Source organism: Sycon ciliatum, chromosome 10 (assembly GCF_964019385.1).
Source record: "Sycon ciliatum chromosome 10, ocSycCili1.1, whole genome shotgun sequence".
Taxonomy (NCBI): Eukaryota; Metazoa; Porifera; class Calcarea; order Leucosolenida; family Sycettidae; genus Sycon; species Sycon ciliatum.
Genome location: NC_088652.1, coordinates 19,546,373 through 19,563,903, shown reverse-complemented (window position 1 = coordinate 19,563,903; position 17,531 = coordinate 19,546,373). Strand labels below are relative to the sequence as shown.

The window sequence follows — 17,531 nt, the reverse complement described above, 5'->3', positions numbered from 1 at the left end:
TGTGTGTGTGCGCGCGCGCGTGTGTGTGTATGCACATTGTGTGATTGTGTGTGTGTGTACATTTGTATTTATGGATTCTCCACAGGCCTTAGCCTATATCGAGTGTGTGCGGGTGTGGGTGTGGGTGTGTGTGGTGTGTGTGGGTGTGTGTGTGTGTTAGACAGTTCGCATTGCTGGGTGGACGACTCCTTGCTAAAACATTGTTCTCAACGCCGTGCTCATCATTAGTTCACGCATTGTTATCATCGTGGGGCGTTTTCAAACATGTATGCAACACATGGCTTTAATCTTTTCCTTTTATATTGTGTCTTTCCCTCAAACTAGTCAAAACGTTTTTATTTTGATGTGATTTTCTCAGGGAGTCGTCTTATGTTTACGACCCTCTTGATCTCATCTGATTTGTATCAGATCACACCTCAGTCACCTCAGTTACAGAACAACTCATGATAGTCTATACTAACAAGGCACCTGGCACTACTCAGTGCAGTGCTGCTTGATCGCGCGAGTCAAAAAACTTAGTTTGCGCCTGGCACCATTTCGCAGCCCAGTGTCAGTGTTCGCAGGCCTAGGCTAGGGGCTGCGCAACGCCCAACACCTTATCTGAGTAACTCGATCAGATTGCAGGAGTGTCTTATCTACCTCAAAACCACTTCTGCTCCTTTTCTTTACAAGTTCTTGAAGTAGTTGCATATCCAAAGGCAACCGCATACCAGTATTAATTTTTTACATTAATTTTGTCGCTAGTCTCGTATCGATCGTGTGTGTATCATGGATAATCAGTATACAGTAGTCATGTAGTCATGTGCAGGAAAGGCAGCTGACGAGTGCGCGCCCGGGTCCAGCCTGCAGTCGACATGCTTGAAAGGAAAGCTTTCGCCGCAGAGTGTCGAGCCTGCAAGAGGCAAGCAAAACTCGAAAGCCGACAGGACAGGAAAACTGGACAGTTCTCAGTCAGTACCAGTGGAGAACCTGAGAAATAATTCGGTTTGAAAAGAGTGTCTCCTAGTGTTGCTCGTTGAGCACTCGAACCATAGCCTTGTCTTCACCGTACGGACACTAGCAGGTATGGGACCAGCGAACAAACTATTTACATGTCTCTACTACTGCATAGCGTATTTGTAACGCGCACGTTTTGCTTTTTTGGTTTTCAGGAGTCAGGAGCACACCGCGTACCGCCTCTCGACCAACAGTACCCTACTACAGTACTAGTTACTAAGTAGTATATGAGTGAAAGTACAGCTCCGACGACCAACTTCATGTGCTACAGACTAAAGCTTATCTCCATCATTACAGGTATGTACACTATGTAAGTACTAGTAGCCATTTTACCCTGGAAAGCATGCACTTGTTATACTGAAACATACCTGAATATAACACAACCTGAACATGTACGGATACTATAACCTAACCAGTTGATTAGATGGGAAATTTGTATAATAATTATACTATACACTAATTACTCACGGCTGGCACTGCCATTCGTGCGATTATTGGCTGGTATTGCCCTAGTACTTGGTCAACATACATATACAAACCAAGGCACAGCCGAGGTATATACTAGCTAGTTACATGTAGTTCATATTTCCGTAATCAAGTAATTCGGTTTCGAAGGAAAGTTGGTTGCTCCCCACACCAGAGCTTGCATTATTCCGCCGACTACTTGACTGACTCACGCCTGACATCCAGAGCACCCTGCACGAGAAGCACACAATCTTCCTCAGCCTACTACGTGACTCAAGCTCAAGTGATGACGGGTGAATTCCCAGCAACACTGTTATTTGAGCAGGGAGTGGTGCTTGCTTGCATGTTTGCCGAGTCTAAGGTTCAATGGACTTCTCGTGTGCTCTGGATGGCAGTCATGAGTCAGTCAAGTGCTAGTCAAGTTGGCAGTAAAACACAAGCTCCGGTGTGGGGAGCAGCCATTTCCCTCTAAAATACAGGCTGAAGTCGGTACCACTATCTCGCGATTGGGGTTAAATTATGCCTTATCCGGAGCTGAATACACACTCTCCTCTCCCCGCAGAAGAAGAGTAGTTCCACTTCACAACCAAGCATCGACAGGCCTTTCTTTCTCCATGACTGTACTATGTGTGTGTGTGTGTGGAGTACACCCGGTGCAAATCAAAGTACCGTGTAGTATGGACAATACAAGTCTGGAGTGTTGTGTAGGGAGAAAAGGGAGTTAGTATTTAAGGTACGTGTGAGTTTAATACAGGAGTTTGGCTATCTTTGTGTGTCTACCACTCTGCACTCTGTTGCAATGAGCAGTCTCTTTCAAGCTTCCCCTCTGTACCCTGAATCCAGATCAAACATGGTCAAATTTCAGATTTTGCTCAAAGTTGGCTCCAATTATCCCGGGGTGGACCTCATTCACCCACTATGACAGTTTCGTCGAGAGACCCTCCGTTCCTTGGATATTGGACGAAGTCAAAATTATTACTAAATTACACACTGAAACAAGGTACAAGAACGAGGGATCATAGCTTCTCCCAGCAAAACAGTGCAGCCAAATCAACTATGTCCGCATGCTAGCCCAAGTTTTTTGCAATATTTAGCCATCAAACTGGTGGCAGGAGACTTACTGAGTCCCTTGCACAACACGATCAATTCCACCTGTCCAATGGCGGCCATTACATAGACCATCTTCAAGGGCCAGTAGCAACAAGGGCACGTCCTGAAATGAGGGGTATACCACCACCACAGTCTGCTACATGTCCCAGTGGTCTTGAATAAAAAATGAATAAATAATTCGACGGGTTCGCGTACCGGGCAGGTCAAGAACAAGGAGTCGCACAACTCCCTGGTCAAGAACCACCTTTCCGCTTCATTAAAACTCACTTGGTGAAATATTCAAATATTGAAGTCTCCAATGGCTAGCACTCCCAGAGTCAAACCTTGTGGCAGGAGAGCACACAAGGAGAGCTGGCATATGCCTTTTGACTAGGCTACCTGCGCTGGAACAATAGGGGAACAATCCTGGCCCTCCCAAAAACTTGAATGAAGCTACCATGAAGCGCCACTTGCTGGACAACAGTGCAACATTCCAAGATTGAAGATCTGGTCCACAACAACAAAACAGCAATGATACAACAGTCAGACAAGATAGATCCAAAATTTCTAGTGGAGTTGGCAGCTAGAACACAAAATGTCCGTCCTGTTTGGGGCATGGCCGTGGCCCTCCAGAATCTAGAAAAGTGCATGATGACATCTACACACGCACACGAACTGCGTGTACTCATAGCAAACTGAGAGAAATTCAATTTTTGGTTTGAGCGTGACACGTCTGGAACACTCACGTTCACTAGCTTCCCAGTACATAAGACATTTCCCAGGATCTTGTGGGACTGTTGCAGTCCTTGCTGAGTCCTTGTTGATTAGTTGTGGTGGACCAGATCTTCTTACTCGCCATGTTGTGCTGTTGTTCGACAAGTGACGTCCTGTAGCGACTTCATTCAACTTTCAGCGAGGGCAGAGACTGTTCCTAGTACTGTTTTAATGCTGATAGTCCCGGCCTGGGAAAAGGCATGTGCCAGCAATCCTTGTGTACTTTACTGCCGCAAGGTTGGATCCTGTGAGTGCTTGTCTATTGGAGAGTTCAAAATTTTATTCATTCCCCAAGTATTTTTATTCATGAGTTGAGGGAGTTGAAAAGGGGAAAATAATTTGTTACTGTCCCCATGAGGACAAACTTAGGACCAGGGACTTCCACCATAGGCTAGTAATGCTCTGACCTGATGACTGAGCTATAGTGGTGTAGTGATGCTCTGGATGACTGAGCTATGGTGTAGTGATCTTGAGTGAATAACTTCTAAATTCAAAACCACCTGCTGGAGCTTGGAGACATGTTATAGCAGACTATGGGGATGATCTACCGCACATTTCAAGACGTACCCTCGCTGCTGCTGGCCGTTGAAGATGGCCTATGCGATGGCCGCCATTGCACAGGTTGAAATGATTGATTCATGCGAGGGACTGGGCAAGTCAACAGTTTGATGGCTAAATATTACAAGGAAACTTGGATTGGTATACTTGCATAATTGGTATGGCTGTGCTATTTTGTTGTGAGAAGCTGTGACCCTTCGTTCTTGTACCTTGCAGTTCAGTATGTAATTTAGCCAAACTTTGACTATGAGCCCAATACGCCAGTAACTCTGGTCTCTGGGCCAATGTGTCATAGGGGTGATTGAATAGGGGGTGATTGATGTCCACAAATACAACACAAACATACAGACTGAACTGACGAACACATCGTGAGACACGACCAGCATCTTAGTCGCTGATGAAGGGCAGATTGAGGACTGGCCAGTTGAATTGCTTACGACTGCGCTCGTTGTAGTGCTGTTGTTGCTGAGACAGGTTTCTATCTTGCCTTTGTGCTTCTCCTGGCTGTTCCCCCTGCTGTGTTGATCTCGGTCTGTGGATAGTTAATCGTTTTCTGAATTAACTCTTCCGTTGTGGACATTATCCTGTCTTAGGCTTCCGGTGTTGACAGATTATGAATACTAGCCCAGGAGAATTGTTTTGTGGCGACTACTGTTTTACATGCCTACATGTGTAGACAGGACTCCTACATGAGGTGAACATTTCTGTGGGATGGTTTGACAAAGAGCGCCCATTCTACTCCCACTCTATAATGTAGTCTTCTTTCATGCACAGACAACAGCCCTCGGTCAAAGAAATGTACCTACCTATCCTTTGACCAGTTGTTCCACTGTCAAACCCAAGTTAGACCAAATATCTACAAATGAAACTGACAGCACAACAATATTACATTCGCAGTGGAATATTCGATCAACGAATCTCGGTCGGTAAACTTTCTCGATCTAATGCTGTCTGGGGATGGAAGCGGCATTGAGTCCAGAGAACAGTGTCTCAAGCCTCTTGTACGGGCAAAAATACCGTCTTTATCAATAATAGAAATGCAAGTAAATCCCAAAACAATTTTAAAATGTAAAGAACTCAAAGCAAATGAAAAAAACTCAATGCAAATGAAAAGGACCCAAAGATAAAGGAAAGAACCCAACCAGCCGCACACGGAGCACACAAGAGGCAACAGCATAAATATGTAAACTTCCTCAAAAAGCGCATCAGTGAAATCCATGAATTTAGACCGGAACTTGAGCCTCCGACACAGCTAGTGCAGCAGACGAAGCACCAACCTCCAGAACCACGGGACGTCCGAACAGCTTCCTGCAGCCACGGAGACACATAATACAATACCTAAGTAGCGAGAAAGACAACTTACATCGAACATAGGCCATGACGTGACAATACTGCTCGGACTCCTTTGCTGCCAGAAGAGCGGCCAGTCGTACTGGTGAAAGGCTGAAAACCAGGTTACTGAAGATGTATGGTCTTAAAATCTACTTGATACATTGCCGCACTCTGCAAATGAATGCTAAGAAACAAGAAAAGCAACAAGAAAGTGAAGTACCGTATTTTCCGGAGTATACGCCGCACCCGGGTTTTTTGGTCATGAAATACAGACATCGACTCTATTCATCACCGTCAATTTGATCATCGTAATAAAATCCACACCGCCCTTTCCAGGTGAATTACTGGTTAAAGTGCGGCCTTCACTCCAGAAAATGCAATACTGCTGTTTGATGTTGCTTATGTGACGGTCATTTATCCGGCATGTGGGTTATCCAACAGCACCCTGACAGCTCATAGAGTGTACCGGTACATGTACTCTTAATTACAGTCATACTTCAAGTACATGTGGACAGTGAGCACCATCAGCGCTAACAATTGATTTGCTTTTCTGTGCTGATTTCCAATGTGTTTCTCCTATGTGTTGAGATCATGACTGGTTCATTTGTTGGTGGTATCAACATTGGCTTCTTCACGCTATTTGCCCACATCGACCAAGTTTCCATTATCATTACATTCACTGTAGCTTCTAGCACCGCTCCTGTCTCCACTACTGTGACTCCAGGGTCCGTTGAGTCCTTTGAGGCAATTGTCAAGATGCCCAGTGTTCACTCTAGGCCGAAGACTGAGACCTCAACAATTGTAAGTAACACTTTTCAAATACTGTAAGTCTACAAATATTCGGCGCATATTTATTTTTGGCTAATATCAGCCTGGGCATTTTTTGGCCTAGATTTGTTGTGGCTGAAAATTAGGTTTGCAAGTCTCAGTGTGACGGTCTATACAGGCAGCAGCAGAACAGGCTGAAAGTTTACTGTGGTCGAAATCTGTTTTTGCCCTGGGAGGCTGAAATTTAAACGCGCCGATGATTTATATGCTTGCAGTAAGTAGTGCATGGCTGAAAACCACTTGCGGCAATGGTGGAGATGTTGCTTGGTATAGCTTCCCTCCAGTTGTACCACGTCTATGCAAGTAAAATTGTAGCCGTACTTCACGAACAGTCAATGTGATTTTTCATTGACCCAAAGACTTCAATAATGCTCTAAGCACTGTCCATGTTTCACTTTCTGTTCTAGTTCCACATAGTAAGCATACATACTGATAGTTCAACTTGCACACACTCTCATCTTTCTATAGCCGTGGTGTGGCGCATATTCACTGATGCATTCACCCACTACATGTACCTGTATTTATCACATTAAATCGATTCTCAACCGTGTCCCTCCGTTCCTGGGATAGCGACGAGGAAATGCCATGGTACCACACAGCGGGTGATCATTCACTATTGAACAGAGAGTCCTTGTCGTCTGGCTCTCGTGTATGTGCCAGCGCAGTAGTTACACCACATTTGCAAACAGTTCGACACTCGAGTACAACCCCATCACAAAATCCCGTGCCAGACCAGCCAAGAATCACGGCTCTGGGTTGAATGAAGAATTGGTCAAAACGATAAAGAGAAAGGAGGATATCACCAACCGAGATGAGCAGAACAAAAAAGGACAAGAAACTCTGCAGCTAGAAAACCACTTATCACTCGTACATGCTAGTTGTGGATGCAAACGTTATTGTCATGGAAGCAAACGTTATTGTCATGGAAGCAAACACATGTTATAATGTCCCATAGTGTCTTTATAATTATATTAAAGCATGTCTCATGTAGAAGCCTGTGTTGAATAGAAGCCTGATTTTCAAGATGCACTGTCAGCACATCAGCCTGGTTTTAGTGTTAATACACATAGAAATATGCGGTTTGAATACAAGTCTGATGTGAGTAGAAGGCTAGCCCAGACATCGGCTTCTACAGGAAGAGGCCCGGCATTAGTATGCGACATTACAGTTACCGGCATTAGTATGCGACATTACAGTTACAGTTGTACATGTACGTCCAGAGTAAAAGATCAAGTCAATGAATGCATGAGAAGGTCTAGAACAAGGATCACCAGCACGCGTCATAATGTCCGTACGTTCAATGGGATAACTCCCCTCCTCCCCCTCCCCCCCCCCCCCCTGCTGACACACACACACACATAAAATAATGAACAGATCAAGAGTTCCCAGTTTCGCCAGGATAAGCATTCACCATGGAACCCGATAGAGGCGCCAACAATCCAGAAAACGCCTCTTCAATCTGCGTTGGCGAGTAGCAATGAGACAAGCTGATTGTGCCAATCAAATTTTTGCTCAGATCTCTCGTCATTTTGAGGGAAGCATATTCCCGCTGGACACTGAGGAGATAGTTGCCCCTATCGCAAGCTTTTAATGAAATGTAAATGATCTCGAGTATGCGATCGGAAACTGACTATGATGTACATTTTCCTGAGTTGTTCTAGGCCAACACAAACTAGTAGCCTAGGACTTAGCATAGAGAGATCACCCAACAAGATCATCCTGTGCGAGCACGTAACACCAGAGGCAGGAATATAGCGATCCGCTTGGCGGTACAGCCGTCGAGAGGCTGCGTGTAGAATTGTGTTGCTATAGAAACAGGACTCTCAATGCTATAGAAACAGGACACTCAATGCACATAAGTACATTAGTTCAATTGTCTGCGAGGGCTGATGTGCGTGTACTCTGCGGACTTGGTGCACATCAGCAGTGCCCATGCCTCCTCTTAATTACATTGAAGGTTGGTGCATACAGTGCCATACTGCATAGACTGTAGTGTCGGGTGGTGAAGAACAAACAGGCTAGGATTTCACCAAGCACAGCATCCCAATGTATGCAATGTATACATGGTATGTTGACTCAACTGTGCATAGACTGTAATACATGAAAATAAGAATGTCCTAGGCTACGAGGCTGACCCCCGTCCAGATCTTCATTACCCGACAGTACTGTACTGTGGTAAGCTGGTGGTGGGTGAACACACTGACTGGCGAGTAACTGTTAGTTCTTGCTACCTTGCAAAGAACAGTTTACTTCACATCTGTATGTTAGTCTGCCAGATGACCAATATGGCATAGCGTACACACACACTTTCTCTTAGCGGTGCCCTGGCGCGGCTGGTATTTATGTGTATGTGTGACATAATATGCTGTGACTTGGCGTAGCAGTGTGACAAGGATGTCTGCGCTGCGGTATATGCGGTCATATGCCTGTGCATGTTGGGGATGGAGGGGGAGGCAGTGGGGGGGGGGGGCAGGGGCAACAAACAGGTCAACCATTATATTTCTGTGCGGGTTGGAGGTTAATAGCAAGAATGACAAGGCTACTTGGGGCTTCAGGGCTCTCGAAAATATAGATATTTTAATATATTTACTTGTAGAATGTCCAATCCTCTCTCAGAAAAGCAGCCAGTAAAATAGGAAGCATTGGAATTTGTTGTTTGTAGTTGATTTAATTGAAGTGTCTGCACCATTTTCCTTTCTATTTGTTTGAAGGTGGTGGTTACCTTGCAATCTTCGCTGGCCTGGTAAGTCTAGCTGTGGCTTGTCATTTCATATAGTGCATGCCTGTGTCATCAGCTCTCCAAGCAGAATGGCCATTTTATACAGGACATTTAAGAACGTGTGGTCTTGTAGGTGCTGAATTAGAATGGTTGTAAGTCCAAAGATGCCATGATACACCATTCCTCAAATAACGTGGGCTTCCCAATCAGCCAATAAGCCCTCTATAATACCTGTTTGCCCTCTGGCTGGAAGCACAGCGACATGACTGTTGCACAATATGCATGTAGGTGAATGTGGAAATTTCTGACAAACGATGCATCGCAGCCTTCTGTCCCAGCCCCTTTGTGCTATTTGAGGCACTCGTACATGGCAAGAATATCCCAGTGCGTCATTGCCATGCTATAACACTGCCATAAGTACCGTACCCCCAGGGTGTTAGCCGCACCGGAGTCTAAGCCACACCCCCCCCCCTTCTTAGGCCCAAAGGTTATAATCTTTATTGACATTCAAAAGCCTGTATCTTCAAAAGCCTGTATCTTCAAAAGCCTATATCTTCAAAAGCCTGTATCTCAAACTACACACTGTGTACCTAAGTCATCATTCCTACCTGGCCCGTGTACACCTACACTGAGACGTTTAAGTGCTGTCGTGGACATGGAAATCCGGTCGAATTACCGGGGGCCGGCGCCCTCAGTGCATACCGAACGTTCCATGCAGTGCACATGTTGATCCGATGCGACCAGCGCTGCAGCGCACAAAAGAATGTGTGTACCGTATGCATACTCACGGCTGCATGGCTAGCGCCCTGGGCCTGCTTGTCCACCGACCGAATTTCCATGTCACGACAGTATGTCTAATGTGGAAACGGCCAAGTCGGCAGCTTCAGCTGCACTATTGTCCCCGGCAAACAAGACTAGCAATGAGCCGGTGCACGGTGCAACGCTTATACCCGATTTCTGTATTGCTAATGCAGTGCGTGTTTCTGCGTGTGTTGTGTGTCGTGTGTGTGTGTGTACGTGTACGCGCGCGTGTGTGTATGTGTATGTGTGTGTGAGCGTGCTTGCGTGCGTGTGGTGTGTGTGTGTGTGTATATGTGTGCGTGCATTTGACCACGCGCCAGCGGAAGCCCATCTCTGCAGTCATCCTGCCGCTCCACTGTCCGCCCCGCCGTCTATTCTGGCCGAGTCCTCGGATACCCTCCCGCTGAGAGCTGTCACGGCCGTCACTGAGCCAGTTCTGTTCTACATCCACTGTACCGCTAACACCAGTCTATTCGTTCAAGGTACGTTACTTTCTAGTGGGTCTAGTTATGCAGTGTCATGTCTAGGGGATAAAGTTGCTGCTATCACCTTAGGTAACATTCCTATTACCATAAAGTCGCGGATAAAAGCCGGGCTTATAAGCATATAAGCCGCTTTCTGCATCAGGCTTTAATGCACCACTGATATGGTGGATCGACGCGACACTCGTAGATCTACCACTGACTACTGGTATGGCGGCAGTTTTACTATGCACCGTACATAGCGCATGCACTCTTGACCTACCCGATCCGCGCTTGCATAGAAGCCAGGTTTCTACGCGCAACGGGCTTATATGCATTTGACCCGTTTGATTTTCAGGCTTCTATCCGCGATGTGCTTGTATGTAAACTCGGCTTATATCCGCGACTTTGCGGTATCCAAGCTTTACATGTTGAGAATTTCCTACGTCTGGCTTCTGAGTTAGATGCCCAGGCATTGTACACCGCTGGTGTGGCACCCTAGACATGACTGAGTCAATGTCTATAATGACCCAATACCACCGGACATGGCCAAATTTCCTATTTCGCTCAAAGTTGGCTCCTTTCCTCCCAAGGTGGACCTCATTCACCCACTATGACATTTTGGTGCAGGGACCCTCCGTTCTTCGGATATTGGGCAAAATCAAAATCGACTAAAATACGCACTGAAACAACTTTAAAGGTACAAGAACGAGGTGTCACTGCCGCTCGCAACAACACAGCGCAGCCAAACCAACTAAGCTTGTACACCGATCCAAGTTACCTTGTAATATTTAGCCATCCAAATGTTGACTGCTGACTAGTCCCTGAAACGAATCGATCAATTGAGCCCGTCCAATGGCAGCCATTACGAAGGCCATCTTCAAGGGCCAGTAGCAGCGAGGTTACGTCCTGAAATTTGGGGTAGGCCACCGACATAGTCTGCTACAACCTGTCCGAAGCGCCAAAAAGTGCCCTTGAATAGAGTTATCCACTGAAAATCGCTTGGGGGGGGGGGAAGGGGGTATAATCAAATTTCAAACTCTCCAAAGGCCGTAAACTAGCCAAATCCAACTTGCAGCAGAAAAGCACACACGGTGTGCCTCCATATGCCTTTTCGCTCGGCTACCAGGACTGAGACATCACAGGAATAATCCCTGCCCTCGAAGACGCCAGGAGCGTCACTTGCTGAACAACAGCACATGACAAGAAAGAAAAATTGGTCTGGAACAACAAAACAGCAAGGAGTGCAACAGTAGCGTAAGATCGCCCAGTTCTCGTGTATGTGTAATGGGCAGCTAGTGCACGCGAGCTTCCCATGTGAATTGATGTCGTGCCGTGCAAGTTGGAAATCACAACATGGCAGGCGTGCACTTGAGAATTACAGTTGGAAAATCAAGAATAAAATCTTTTATCTTTGGGGCACAGCCGTGGACAAACGGGGCCTGAAAAATGCATGATGTAACTGCGTGAGCATGTGCTCATAGCAACATACGAGGAATTTTGAAGTTTTGGCGTGAACGTAGCTTGCACGTGACAGTCGCGTGCAGTAGCTGCCCAGTACAGAAGAATATTTTCTGGTTGATCTTGCGCTACTGTTGCAGTCCTTGCTGATTTGTGGGTGTGGACCAGGTATTCTGGTCATGCTGTGCTGTTGTTCAGCAAGTGAAACTTCCTGGCGGCGTCTTTCGATTTTCTGCGAGGGCAGAGATTATTCCCGTGATGTATCAGTCCTGGTAGCCAAGCAAAACAGCATGTCACCGTGGAGGTGTTCCGTGTGTGCTTTTCTGCTGCGAGGTCGGATTTGACTAGTGCATGGCCGTTGGAGAGTTAACACTTTGATTATTTCCCCAAGTGTTCTTTAGTGGGACAGACATCACTAAAAAAGTGTTCTTTAGTGGGACAGACATCACTAAAAAAGTGATTTTTAGTGGATAACTTTTTTCAAGGCCATTTGTTGGCGCTTACGGACATGTTGTAGCAGACCATGGTGGTTGTCCACCCCAACTTTCAGGACGTAACCTCGCTGCTACTGGCTCTTGAACATGGCCTACGTTATGGCCACCATTGGACAGGCTGAATTGATCGATTCGTTTGAGGGACTCTGGAAGCCGCCAGTCGCCATTTGGATGGCTAAACATTACCAGGTAACTAGGATCTGTAGTTGCCAGTGGTTTGGCTGCGCTGTGTTGCTGTGAGCAGCAGTGGCCTCTCGTTTTTAAACCTTGTTTCCGTGTATATTAACCCTTTAAGAGCCGCCCCATACTTGAATGCGTCGAAAACGACGCATTCAAATGCAAAACTTCAAAAGATCGTAACTCAGTCCAATCTCGCTCAAATCCAGTGATCGAAATATCCAGGGCGAAGAGAAAACTCTCACCTGTCGGGAGAAACAATCCGCGAAGCACTGCGAGCCACGGTTCCTGAGATAAATCACTCGTAAGTTGAGCCGCGATCGCGGCAATTTCAAAAGCGCGCAGTGCGACTTTAGTACTGAGAATTTTGAGACTTTTCGCCACGCTGGTTTACTCGATTTGCACGGGTTTCACTGTTGATATTGTCAAGAGTACACAGCGAAAAAAATTGGAACTCCACGATCGAGTAAAATGAAATATCTGGAGCGGGACGCAATTGGACGCATTTGGGGCATTTTTCGTACTGTCGCTGCGATCTAGCGCTGGCTAGACAGTGTGCTGGCTATCATGATCGACCTCATTCTCTTCCTCTCGCGGAGACCTTTCCAGGAAGCCCTAGATTGTGAGGATTGAGTGAGTAGAACTGAAGCTATGATCCAAGGAACACGAAAAAATGCAGAATTTTGAAAATTTCCTGTGGCTCTTAAAGGGTTAAGTCGAGATTTTATATTTTGCCCGATATCCAAGGAACCCTGGACCAAAATGTCATAGTGGGTGAATGAGGTCTGCCCAGACGTAAAAGGAGGCAATTTTGAGCGGAATCCGTAATTTGGCCATGTCCGGTGATATTTTGTCGTTATTGACATTGACTCTTAAAGGGGAAGTTAAGGCAAAAATTAAAATCTCATCAGTTGTAGTCTTCGGGGTGCTGAGTCGAATGGTCGTGGTCCGAGGAAGCTGAGACGCTCCCTTCCTACTTGAATCCCAATCGAACTCGCGTACTTCCACCGAAACTGGGTGACTGCGCCCTACTAGATGGGGATTTGTATGCAAAATGTCACTAAAAGCGCCATTTCGTTCTTATAAAAGCATGGATGACCGCGATTGGCCCATATGTTGTAGTCTTTTGGACGCTGAGTCGATTGGGTTTGGTCCGAAAAGGCTGCGATGGAGCGTTCCTCCTTTATTCCCAATCGAACATGGTTGAACAAGCGGTCACGTGCTCCTGCGTACACCAGTCACCTGGTCACCGTGCCTGCAGGGTACAACTTACTAGCCTGTTTGACCTTTTTTGAGTGCAGTCCTGTCACTCGAGTTGAACTCGAGTTGAACCTTGGTGTGAAAGTTGTCGCCTGCTGGCGTGGTGACCAGGTGATTTGGGCACCCAGGAGCACGTGACCACTTGTTCAACCATGTTCGATTGGGAATACAGGAGGAACGCTGCATCGCAGCCTTTTCGGACCAAAACCAGTCGACTCAGCGTCCAAAAGACTACAACATATGGGCCAATCGCGGTCATCCGTGCTTTTATAAGAACGAAATGGCGCTTTTAGTGACATTTTGCATACAAATCCCCATCTAGTAGGGCGCAGTCACCCAGTTTCGGTGGAAGTGCGCGAGTTCGATTGGGATTCAAGTAGGAAGGGAGCGTCTCAGCTTTCTCGGACCAAGACCATTCGACTCAGCACCCCGAAGACTACAACTGGTGAAATTTTAATTTTTGCCTTAACTTCCCCTCGATCGAACTTTCAGCCAGAACCGAAGAATGCTTATTGGCGCCGATGTCTTGGCATGCTAAGGTGCGCCTTAATGGAGAACCCCGTTTAACTTAAGCAGAGCACACCGTCCCATTCCGCAGGGAACGGGGCGGGTAGGTGGTGGTGGGGGTGGGGGGGGGGGGGGTAGTGCTGCGCTGGTCCACCAGGTTAGGCGGTGACGTTACAGAATACATTGTGGTTCGGGGTTTCAACCCTGTTTATCATGTTAACAAGTCTTTGCAGCCAAGCCCGGCTTGGTTTGTAAGTTGGCTGTGGCCATCACCTTCATTATCGCATTGCAACTTTCTAGTCCGGGCTGGGATATTTCGTCGCCATTTTGTTCCCTTCCCCAGTTGCCCTCCCAGGTGGTCCCCTTCCGGTTGCTCAACCTGATCATTATCACATTTCAGTAGTGTCGACTGTTGAGGTTCCACCATGGTCCCAAAGGATGTTGCGGGGTGAAATTTGCACTCCCCCAAGTATGGTTGGTCCAGTGGAGTCGTGTAGATAAGGATGTGGTGTACGTCCACCTCGGCTGTATGCATTATCTCTTGTGTGATGTTCCATGGTGTCTGAAAAACCTCTCTGGTGTTCCCATCTGTCTGGAGCGTGGTATGCGTGTAGGGTGTGGCAGTGGGTGTGCAGTCAGCGACATCCACCTGTAACCCAGTGGAGCGTTTTGACCTCTCCTGATTTACTGGCACTGCGGACCAACGCCAACATCTGGTGAGTTTGTTAAACAGTTTTTACGATGTCATTGCAGGGGATGATTGTGATGTTTTGAGAAACCACCCTCTTGAATCATAGCATCGGCACTAGCACCACACGGCCATTTCGGCAGGGACTGTGACACCTTCCCCTCCCAGGGTAATGATTGTGGCCAAAGAGGTCGAGAACATGTTAGAGAAGGGCAGCATCTCCGCTTGCGTGTCCCCTTAGGCTAGTCCGACTGTGTTGGTGCAGAAACCTGATGGTTCTGTTAGGTTCTGTGTGGATTATCGAAAGCTGAATGATGCCATTCATAAAGATTCGTAGTTTTGTACCCATTGCCTAGAAAAGACGACACGTTGGATAGGCTTGGTGAGGCGCAATACCTACAGTTGGTGTACTGGCAGGTGTCAGTGGCAGGGAGGGACTAGCAGAAATTGTGTCAGTGGCGGGGAGGGACTAGCAGAAATTGTGTCAGTGGCAGGGAGGGACCAGCAGAAATTGTATCCATCACTCTGCATGCCCTTTGGCCTCTGCAATGCTCCTGCAACTTTCCAGCGGATGATGCGTACAGTTCTGCCCCCCCCCCCCACCGTCTGGTGTATTTAGATGTCACGTGTTTTCTCGCACATTTAGTGAACACTTGTTGCGATTGGAGGCTGTGTCTACCGTGTTACGACGTGCTTGACTCAAAAGTAGACCACGCAAGTGTTCATCTATTGCTATCAGAAGTCCGCTTCCTAGGGCATGTAGTGTCGGTAAAACGTATTTCAACCGATCTGTGCAAAGTGCAGGTAGTGCAGGTAGTGCAGGTAGTGCGGGTAGTGCGGGTAGTGCGGGTAGTGCGGGTAGTGCGGGTAGTGCGGGTAGTGCAGGTAGTGCAGGTAATGCAGGAGTGGAAAAAGCCAACCATCATACTTTTAAAACTTACTATTGGCGGTTCTTAAAGAGTCGGCGTGGAGAAAGCAATTTTATTAGTGCAATTAGGAGATGCAGACATGGCCAGACAACAACGAGTTCATGGAATTTTTAAGGATTTTTATGTTATTCAAAATCGATTTTCGTGTTCCGCTCATCAGTGAATAGTATCGGAACTGAGGGTACTGTGTACAAAAATAGAACATTTTATAACAGCATAATTAAAAGTGTGAACAAAAAAGGAAGTGCTACAGCATTACATAATAGGTGTCAAACATAGTGCTAACATATTATAACTGAGTGCCGGCCATATTATTGAGTGCCATATTATAACTGAGTGTTTGACACCTATTATGTAATGCTGTAGCACTTCCTTTTTTGTTCACACTTTTAATTATGTTGTTATAAAATGTTCTATTTTTGTACACAGTACCCTCAGTTCCGATACTATTCACTGATGAGCGGAACACGAAAATCGATTTTGAATAACATAAAAATCCTTAAAAATTCCATGAACTCGTTGTTGTCTGGCCATGTCTGCATCTATTATACTCCTAATTGCACTAATATTGGCGGTTCATTCGGCATTTAGGGTCAGTGGCACATCCACTGTACGCATTACTGCGCAGAGAGCTATTCTGTTTTCTGGTCAGCTGCACATCAGGCTGCATTCAAAAAATTGTGCAAGGCGATTTGCGAGGCGCCCCTTCTGGCCTTCCCCGACTTATAGTTGACACAGATGCTTATATTTCCGGGTTAGGCGCAATGCTGTCTCAGGTATCTAGTCATGGCACCAAATTAGAATTGTTAGCGATAGTTTGTGCTTGTCGCGAATTCATATTTGGTTACGCCCGATTTGCGGCGCCCTAATCACGGTATTGTGAGATGGCTCGAGAATTAACCAAATCCAGCAGGACAGATTGCAAGATGGCCAAGTACGTTGGCCGAGTTCCACTTCACCGTACAACTGATGACTTTCCTTTCCACTTATCCCGTTATCGGCCCTCTTAAGAGTTGTGTGTATCACTGTTGAGGCATCCGATGGTAAATAAAATAAATACTACTACTACTACTACATGACACATAACTTGTGTCAAGGGTAATGAATCTACTAATGATGAATAGTAGTGTGTTCTAATGCACATACTTATGTATTCAGTGTTGTATCCCCTCACTGTATCCCCTCACTGTATCCTCTCACTGTATAGCAGCTCATTACATGTCATTTGTGTTTCTTTTGTCTGTGTTGTGTTTACAGATTCACATCGATACTGTTCCAGAATGCCGGCTCTTCATGGTACACTTTTGCTGCTTGAAAGCGGCATACCATGCCTAAGTAATGTAGTGCATCATATTCTTCTCACGAGTCTTGGCACATCAATATTGCCAAGTCGATTGGTCTTCCATCTGTTGCTAAATATATTAATTTCAATAACTTTCTTGCTATTTCAAGTACTTGTCTCAAATTTTGCGAGCTTCAGACCCATAATTATTATAGTATTATCACACTTCTACCGTCTATTGCAATGCTGTAGTATTGTAGTGTTTTGATCCCTAGGTCGGCTGAGCTCTGTTCCCAAATTGCCATCTAACGTACGACATGTATTGTACGTTTCTTTGTAGATTTATAGAATGACGTCATTGTACTCTTGCTTTTTCCTTCATGATTGTTTTGTTTTCAACCTGCTTGCTACATGGATATCTTCTTGCCTTTTCCACAAAGATTTTACCACCTACATATGTTTTCCTTCGAATATTTTTTCATCAGGATTTTCTTTTCTTTTCACTGTGTTTCCTTTCACATACTGTAGTATTTTTACTGTAGTATTTTTGTAGCATTTTTTACGGTAGTATTTTTCACCAAGAGATTTCAACTAAAATTTACTATGGCAACCTGCTGTGTACTGCACTGCTACTACCGTAGTAGTAGCCTAGCAACCCACCGTAGTAGCTACTGCAGTAGCCTAGCAACCTGTGTAGTAGCCTAGCAACC

General features: G+C 46.0%; 1 long non-coding RNA gene across 1 annotated transcript; it reads left to right on the top strand.

Annotated features, from left to right (window-relative positions):
- The first annotated feature begins 5,789 nt into the window (after positions 1 to 5,789).
- LOC135825806 (uncharacterized) lies at positions 5,790 to 17,384 on the top strand. Its single transcript, XR_010555145.1, has 5 exons — positions 5,790 to 6,015; positions 8,754 to 8,785; positions 9,883 to 10,044; positions 14,521 to 14,638; positions 16,797 to 17,384. It is a non-coding gene; the product is annotated as an uncharacterized LOC135825806 (long non-coding RNA).
- Positions 17,385 to 17,531: the final 147 nt, after the last annotated feature.